Below are 9,783 nucleotides of genomic sequence, written 5' to 3'. Positions count from 1 at the left end.
TATTCATGGTCAGGAAGGGGTATCTCATTGGTTCAGGAAGGGGAAGTCATGTGTAACTAACCTCCTTTCCTTCTATGATCACCTGGGCGAAGGCTTTGGGTAAGGGCAAAAATGTAGATGTTGTTCACCTTGATTTCCAGAAGACATTCGATCGTGTCCAACATGGTAAACTCTTGAAGCGTTTACACGGGATTGGAATTGGGGGCAAATTGCTGAATTGGATAGAATCGTGGTTAAGAAATAGGTCGCAACGAGCTATGGTGAACGGGGAATTCTCTGGTTGGACAGACGTCACAAGTGGAGTTCTGGTCACAAGCAGCATGGGCAAATGAATGGAGCATGACGTTTAGCGTTGATAAGTGCATCGTCGCTCATTTTGGTTCGAACAACCCACGGTTCTCTTACGAGTTGAATGGTGTCACTATCCCGGATGCAACTAGGGTCACCGATTTGGGAATTCTCATTGACGAGCGGCTTAGGTTTTCTGAACATTGTTCAGCGGTGGTCAAAAAATCGAATAGAATGCTCGGTCTCATTTTCAAAAAGGTCTCTTCGCGTTCTCCTAAAGTCATTCTTTCGTTTTTTAGAGGCTTAGTTCGTCCTGGACTGGAGTATGTTGTAAGGTTTTGGAGACCATACCTACAGAGGGTCTTAAGTCCCCCCCCCCCATCCCCGAAGATGACTCCAGGGACTACATTTTGCCCGCGGACCATGGGTTGAGCATATATTACTTGTAAGAATTTATATATTATAATGGGAAAAAAATTCCCATTTGTATAGATATATTGGTGCAATATCAGCAACAGCCGGGCTTTTCAAATATCGACATCGTGGTGACTAATCGGCAGAATAGATAATGCTATAATGTTACTTTAACAGGATATTCTTGCCAAAAAACATATCTATGTCATTACACACAATAATGGAGCCAAAACACATCATTTCAAAAAATGTGTGATGTCTTCCCTGTAAATTCTAAGAACATTGAATAAGATTTTTAATGAATAAATTCCATTCGCTGACATCTTTCTGGCATTTACTTTCTCAATAGTATGAAAGAATTTTGTGTTTTTGTTTTTGTTTCCCGTATTATTTCGCAGAGAAATGCCGAATTTTCACCGAAATTAAGGCGAGTCGAGTGATTAAAAATAACGTGAACACAGTAATGGACTCACACTAAGTGCTTCTGACAATTAATTATGCCGGAAATATAATTAATCTTTTGAAGGTAGAGGAATTTGCGTTGCGATCGTCTAGAAATCGGTATCTAAAGTACAAAGATATTTAGAATGTGAAGCCACTTTAGAGAAACGGTATTCTGGTAAATGGTGAAAGAAATGACACGAGAATCCTCTGCAGGGAAAAAAAAAATCTTAAATGATATCATCATTTCAGACTATATTTCAATTTTCTTATTTTGATCAAGGCTTACACCTAAATTGATTCTATAATAGGTTTATTAGAATATCTCGTTACAAAAATAACATTAAATTGAATGACTTGTTTTTATTCGAAAAGATGTGGATTTTTCTTTCGAAATATATTAATAAGACAACATTAATATTCTTTATGGGCATTGTATAATATTTTATGTGTATATATATATTGTTTATAATTTTTGTGATGGTGTTTTTGATTGGGTTGCTGTATTTTTTAAATATATGACATCGATATTTGTTATGGGCATCTTTTTCTAAGCCAGCTTTTTCTCGCTGGGCATTTTGCCTGTTGTGGTTTTGCATTTGTATTTGTATATGTTTCTCTCGTCGTATAACAAATCTTTATTTAACGCGCAAATCCTTAATAAAAATATAATAGATGAGGCCAACTTCTCTCTGTTTGAGGGCCAACATAATGGTCGGCTGCACCAGCATAAATCACGGCCCGCACAAAGGGTGCCACTCCGGCGTATAAGCCGTCCCCGGAAATCTCGCAGATTTTTATACTCCATAAGTAATATGGTGAAACACGGTCAATTTAATCGTTTAACCAAGGGCTTTGAATTTCTTCCCTTTTCGGAGAACTAACTTTGATGTTTTGCGAAGAAGGTTAGCGGAAGTTTTCAAAGACCGGTTGGAATCAGTAAGGGTGGTAAGTCAATGGGAAGAATTTAGTACGAAGCTGTCCTCTGTTTTGCACGACGTCATACCCTTTGTTCGAAAAAAGCGTGTTTGTACATCACACCCTCTATGGTTCACGGATAGCGTGCGGAACCTTTATCTTGAAAAGAAAAGAGCATTCAGAGAGTATAAAAGTGGACGAGGTGACCTATCATTGTTTACTGATCAAAGAAGACTGTTGAAGAAAGCGATAAGGGATATTAAAAAAGCAAGTTGAATCTAGGTTGGCAGATAACATTGGCTCTGACCCAAAATCATTTTTTCGATACGTCAATAATGGATGTAAGGGGACAGTTGGCCCCCTCTCGATAGGAGGCTCAAAAGTAGAGAGCAATGTAGGCATGTGTAGTGCTTTCAATGACTTTTTCGCGTCGGTTTTTAATGGAGATAATGATATTCGATATACGGGTGTTGCATGGGGTAATAAAACGCTCAACGATATTCAAGTAGAAGACGTGGAGGTCCTAAATCTTCTAAGAAATGTATGTGCAAGCAAAGCACCAGGACCAGATGATATCTATCCCAGGGTTCTCAGGGAAGGTGCTAATGAATTGTTGGGGCCAGTCGTACAGATATACAGGAGTAGTGTTGCTGAGGGTATCGTCCCGAGAGATTGGAAACTGGCTAACGTTGTTCCGATATTTAAGAAGGGTAGTAGAGAAGTGGTGTCTAATTATCGTCCAGTGAGTTTGACGAGCTCCCTCTCGAAAATTTTGGAAATTATCATCAAAAGGCAGTTTGTGAAGTGGATAGACGAGAATAATGTATTGTCGGATAATCAGCATGGGTTCAGGAAGGGGAAGTCATGTGTAACTAACCTCCTTTGCTTCTATGATTACGTGAGTAAGGCTTTGGGTAAGAGCAAAAATGTCGACGTTGTTTACCTTGATTTCCAGAAGGCATTCGATCGGGTCCAACATGGCAAACTCTTGAAGTGTTTACACGAGATTGGAATAGGGGGCAACTTGCTGAATTGGATAGAATCGTGGTTAAGAGATAGGTCGCAACGAGTTATGGTGAACGGGGAATTCTCTGGTTGGACAGACGTCACAAGTGGAGTTCCTCAGGGAAGTGTCCTTGGCCCCATACTTTTTTCACTTTTTATCGATAAACTCGATCAGGGTATCGATGGAATTACTAGCAAATTCGCAGATGATGTGAAGCTAATGGGGGTAATCGGGAATGAAAGCGATAGGGAGTTGCTCCAGACCAACTTAAACAAGATTGCAGCATGGGCAAATGAATGGAGCATGACGTTTAGCGTAGATAAGTGCATGGTCGCTCATTTTGGTTCGAACAACCCACGGTTCTCTTACGAGTTGAATGGTGTCACTATCCCGGATGCAACTAGAGTCACCGATTTGGGAATTCTCATTGACGAGCGACTTAAGTTTTCTGAACATTGTTCAGCGGTTGTCAAAAAATCGAATAGAATGCTTGGTCTCATTTTCAAAAAGGTCTCTTCGCGTTCTCCTAAAGTCATTCTTCCGCTTTTTCGAGGCTTAGTTCGTCCTGGACTGGAGTATGCTGTAAGGTTTTGGAGACCATACCTACAGAGGGACATAGACTTGGTTGAAGGGGTGCAGAGAAGAGCTACGCGTGTCCTTATTGGCACACAGGGCTTGAGTTATGAAGAAAGACTTCATTTTTTGAATATGTTTACTTTGGATGAACGCAGGTGTCGAGGAGATATGATCGAAGTGTTCAAAATTTTCAATGGGATGGATAGGATGGACCATGAACTTTTAGTACACCGCCAATCGACTGCTTTTACAAGGGGACACCAGTATCGATTGGTGAGGGACAATGCAAGGTTATGGTGTCGCAGGGAATTTTTCTCCAATAGGGTTGTTAATAAATGGAATAGCTTACCCCCGGAGGTAGTAAATTGTAACACAATTGACACGTTTAAAAAGAAATACGATAAACATGTTGGGGTAAATCGAGAAGCTATCCATACTTAGAATAAGACAACCATAAGTATTCTTTATGGGCATTGTATAATATTTTATCATGTGTATATATTGTTTGTAATTTGTGTTAATTGCATTTTTAATTGGGTTGCTGTATTTTTGAAACATATGACAACCATATTTTTATGGGCATCTTTTTATCAGCCACCTCGTTGGGCATTTTGCCTGTTGTGGCGTTGTATTTGTATTTGTATTTCACGAACTTGCAGCTTATCTGGTTGTGATCTCAGCTAGATGCAAACAATAAAAATTGTAGTTTCTTCTGCACAAATTATTGGATTCAATACATTCACAGTTTAAATTTTACAGATAGAATTAGATGTGTGATACATGTATTCTTTTTACGTGAGCATTGCCGTGGATCTTTCGAATCTGTAGGTGCTTGTCTTGGGCTTGTAGGAAATTTTTATTTGTGAATCAATTTTAATTTGCACGGATCCATACATCTCTGCCACAAATTGCCGTGGGTGCTGGAGGATCCACGGCACTTTTTGGCAAAAGTTTGAAGGACTCCCTCCTTCAAAAAAAAATTTAAACTAAGACGACATGCGAAGGCGTCCCCCCCCCCCTTTTTTTTACAAAATTATTTAAAAATATTTTTAATTTCTCATCGTTGTCGGGGAACAGCACGTACCGCTCCCTCCTTATGTCCCTCTCTGCTTACCCCAATGACCACATCTCCACTGATTCTGATGGGAAATCACCAAGTTTCTGTATCAGTGGTCTACACAAAGTATCTACATTGGTGATCTGCACCAAGTAATCTACATCACAGTGATTTACACCAAGTATCTACCACACTGATGTATATCTACATCAGTGTTTCCTAAAATGAGCAATATCGTCATTTGCGGGGGAGGGATACTATGTAGGATATCACTTGGGAATGGGTGGGTGGAGCAATGAGAGAGAAAATGTTTTCGGGGGTTGAGAGGCGATGAACAAAAGCTTTTGAGAAACTATGATCTACACCAACGTTTTTCAACTTATGGACCGCGGACCAGAGGTGGTAACTTCTGCAAGAAAACGTCAATACTCATTCAATGAGAATTTATTCCATTGTGAAACTGATTATTAGTGATATCCTCTTGGGTTCAATTAAAACACTAGAACTTCATACTTCCAGTGACCATATTTCATCAAGAGAAATGTACGGATCATTTCCATCCAATATTAAATTGCTAATTATTGCTGAAATTAATGGAAATTGTAAATCGAAGTAAAAAAAAATACTCTACAAAAACCTTGAAACCTGGATCGCATTTCATTCGAGAAAAATACAGAAAATTAGGGTCTTGAATATTCGGCAAAAGGACATAAGAACAACGCCAATTGTCGTTAAAAACATTGCTATATGTCGGTAAAATCACCAATTACTGCTAGAAAAAAGACAACGTGATCATAGACGGAGATTGACTTGGAAGTCTGGGGGGGGGGCAAGGTCATTATTGCTGGGGGGGGGGCACGATGATGATGATGTCAGCTCATATATACATATATACAATAGATCAGTCGACTCCACCTTCGACGCTGGGGGGCAGCACTATGCCCCGACTTACATCACGTTGTAAGTGAAATCAACTATGGAAATCGAGTGAATAACAGTTGAAATGCAGTTCTCGATAAAAAACGTTGAACCAAGCAAATAAATTATATATCATGAGAGAGCATTTATAGTAGTTAGAGAATATTTATAGAATAATTATCAAAACGTAGTTTATATATAAGTTTATGAAGCTATTTGTATTTACAGTTTTAGTAAAGATACTTATTAAAATGAGCTTCGTTGAAAAACTGAGACAATTGTGTATAAGAAAAGTCTATCCAACCGAAAATACAGGAATGACCTGGAAAATACGGGTAATATTGGCACACTTCTCATAGGGGTCCGTCGACATGTTTCAGACATTTCACTGGTCCTTGGGTATAAAAAGGTTGAGAAACGCTGATGTATAGAAACCATAGTTTCATTTCATTTCATTTTCTGCACACGAGGGCTGATTAGACCAGGACCTACAATTTATTGCCGATTCCGAACGGCGGGCTTGTTTTTCTTTATACTCGTCGAGAGGATGGTGCGCTAACACCTCGATGGGGGACTCCTTGCGGTAGCAATTTTTTCCTGCAGCCTTTTCGCCGTTTTTTGTTGTACCCCTGTGTCAGGAAATGTTTCTGCCAAGGACGAACCGGGTATTGAACTCGCGACACCTCTAAACATCCTTTGGTACTTTAGGTGAGCATCTTGCCGACCTGGGCTATCGCGCCCGAAACCATAGTTGTGCTAAACTTTTGAACATCAGTGTACTTTAGAAACAACATTACCCCATGCTTTGAAGAAGAAAAATCGATTTTTTTGTGAGCTACGCACATAAGCATTCAAAGCTTCTACTTGATTAGAAACACGCAGAGACAGTAAACAAAAACCGACATGTTTTGAATAATTTTGTCGAAACCTTGGCAACATCAGTACTCTCTCTCTCTCTCTTAGGAGAATTTAAAATAAATTTAAAATGAAAAAAGAAAACCATGTTTGTGTATGCATGAACATATACAGACATGACAAAATAATACATTCAAGAATTTAATTCTTCTGAGAAAAAGGGGAGAGATGATAATAAAGAAGAAAATCATTTTTTTCCCCCTAAGAGCGAATATTTAACAGAAGCCTATGCATGCATGCGTTTAACGCAAGCTGTCACGCGAAAAACTTTCCACTACGCTAAAAACTATTTCACTCTTGGTTAGAGAAGAAAACTTTTTCGCCAAAGAGAAATTTCCAAACACTTACATAAGCCCACTTAAAAATTCTCATTCGCTGTCGTTGTCGACTCTGAAAACATTGTTTTCGACATTTTTTCGGTAGCACTTAATTCGATTTTTTCCCTCCCGTATTTTTATAATCAAATTATTTTACGTTTTAAAAATTACTAGGATATATTACTGTGTAGTCATTCTTTTGTTTTAATATAAGTATTTAAGTCTTGCTCCGATATTCTAGCTATTTTAGCAAAATTCTTTGGATAACTTCAACACAATTTTTGTCATAACCGAGCAATTCCCTGGAGTATTAGGAATAATTATTTGGAATGTTTCTTATGCATTAAGATTTTAATTCTGCCATGCTTAATTACCAAGCAGCGATAAGTGGATATACGAAGCATTGAAAGTCTTATAATTGAATGAATTACTTATTCTCTTCTTTATTTACTCAGATATATTGATTATATAAAATATTATTCCAAGTTCGAAAAGTGTTCGCATTGTACTCCATATGCAAGCTGATAATGAGTTTGAATCTAGTAAATCATTCAGTACGTACCGAGTCTTTAAAAAAAAAATGTAATTTACTTCCAAACTTACTGGTATATACTCTAATACGAATCTTCTCTTTCGTTAATCGCATAAATATTAGTGAGGATAATATTTTACTGCGTTACGCATAAATGTTAATAAACTTATTACTTCCAGATGACTATTAATGAATATTTTAGTCTAATTATGGGGTTATTTGAGCAGAATTTCTGAATTGTTTCCTGACATAAAATATCATTGAGTGATTTTTTTTCATTTTATTTTTATTATAACTTGTTTAATTTGTATATGTTTCTGCGAAATTTAAATACCTCTATTCTTTTGTACATAATCAGCTTTGTGTCACTCCTCTTTCTATTATTAAAGTATGAAAAGACGATTATAAAAGATTTTAATTTTAAAATAAACAATCTTTATTCATTTTACATACATAATATAACCTTGCCTTATGAAAGGTTTGGGAGATATATAATATATACTTCTTATATCTACATAGTGCCCCCCCCCATCCCTTTCTTACTCTCCTTCAAAGAAAAAAAAAATTTACGAACCTGCATGGTGCTGACTATATACATTAAAACTGCGATACGTTTTATTTAAACAGCGATTTGAAAAACTTAAATCGCTTATTTATAATGATGATTGAACTTAGCTTAATTGATCTTTTTATAGAATGCTATTAGAAATTTAAGTCGTGTTACGTTTTTGGAAGTGAATTAAAAACGTATTGGGAATTTTATTATGCTGAATTTATTTGATATTCAGAATTCAAGATGAATAGAAAACTGGCATCTCTTAGTATCTCTACTAGATGTAGAGCTGCTTATTTTTTGAACGGAAAATCCATCTCTCCCCCACGTGGATTCGAGCCAGCGATCTTTCAAATGCCGGTCGAGTGATCCGCCCCTAAGTTATGAAGACAGATAGGACATTTCTACCTTCGACGCATTTCGATCGAGCATTCTATTTGATAGAGTGTTCGTCTGGCATACGAGTCCGGAGTTCGAGTCCCCGTGCAAGCAGAGATGAATTTTTCGTACCAAAAAATCAGTACCTTCACATATAGCCATGTTTCCATATATCTTGCATTAAGGTATCCGACTACCTTTCTTGTCACTTTTCTTTAAAATGGTTCTGGAGTGACCTTTAAATACATTTTTTGATAGAAAGTGTCTCGAAATGGTGAAAACAGTGGCAAATTTTGGTCTATCTATTATATTTTCTATGAAAAAGTCGTTTTTATGTCAAATTTTAGGCAAAATTCATGTGATATTCGAAACACGATTGCAAAACATTTTATTAATGAAATATTTTGTGATTTCCACAGTGCATTTAGCTAGTAATGTTGCAGGTTATGAACCAAAATTTAAAGGATTGCACGATATGTTCATAAGTTACACCAAAATATGTTTAAGTACGTGTGAATTTTTTTGAAATTTCAGCCTACATTTTGTCTATAAAACACTGTAGTTCAAAAAATATATGTCATAGACCTTAGATTTTGGTTCATAACCTCAACAATGTATAGCAAAATATCGCATTAAAATTTCGTAAGGATGCAATGCATCAATTTTTACAAATCATGTCACAAAATCAAGTAAAATGTCAAAAAAATAGCATTCTTCGTAAAACACGTTTAAAGTCTTTATTCGCGTATTACTTGTATATAAAAACGCAACACTAAAGTGAACGTAACTTTGATTCTAAGCATCTTATAAACGAAACAAGGCCCGTTTGTGAATCACAACAAATAGGGCTTTCATAAAAAATTTTAAAAAATGAAAATCTATATTTTCTTCCAAAATGACGTTTTCAACGTAGTCGGATACCTTAACCAAATAGACTACCATAGTAGAATTATTTCGGATTTTCCAATGCAATTAAATTTTAACTTTTTCAGTATCTACCACATTATGATCAAATGAAATAATTATTATGAACAATTTTTGCTAGGTCATTTTAGCTGTCATTAAGTCATAATTTTTATTTCAAAAAATAATTATTAGTGGAGAAGGATTTAATTAACCTGGTACTTGAAAGTTTTGTCAGCACTATACGCTAACAATACAAATAAGAAATGCAAATTCAAACATGTTGAATAATACATAATAATGGATACTTATTAATTTTACCGCAAATAAAGTCATAACTTGTTTTATACATTTATCAGGGATCATTTGATAAAATCAGTGTTTTAAGGCATCGCATTAATGTGCGATGCAGTATACACTTTTACAGGGGCAAGCATTTAACTGAAATTTTTTATCTAATACATTTTGAAAAAGACTAATAGTCTTGTGTTGTCATCTGTTGATCGTAAACTAGTCATTCAGCCTTCATACTTCAAAATACCAACATCCAACAACGTAAAAAGATAT

The sequence above is a fragment of the Pholcus phalangioides genome, unplaced genomic scaffold, assembly GCF_987345545.1.
Source record: "Pholcus phalangioides strain wild (caught in Gottingen) unplaced genomic scaffold, Ppha-v1.0 ptg000013l_1, whole genome shotgun sequence".
NCBI lineage: Eukaryota > Metazoa > Arthropoda > Arachnida > Araneae > Pholcidae > Pholcus > Pholcus phalangioides.
This window is presented reverse-complemented; position numbering follows the sequence as displayed.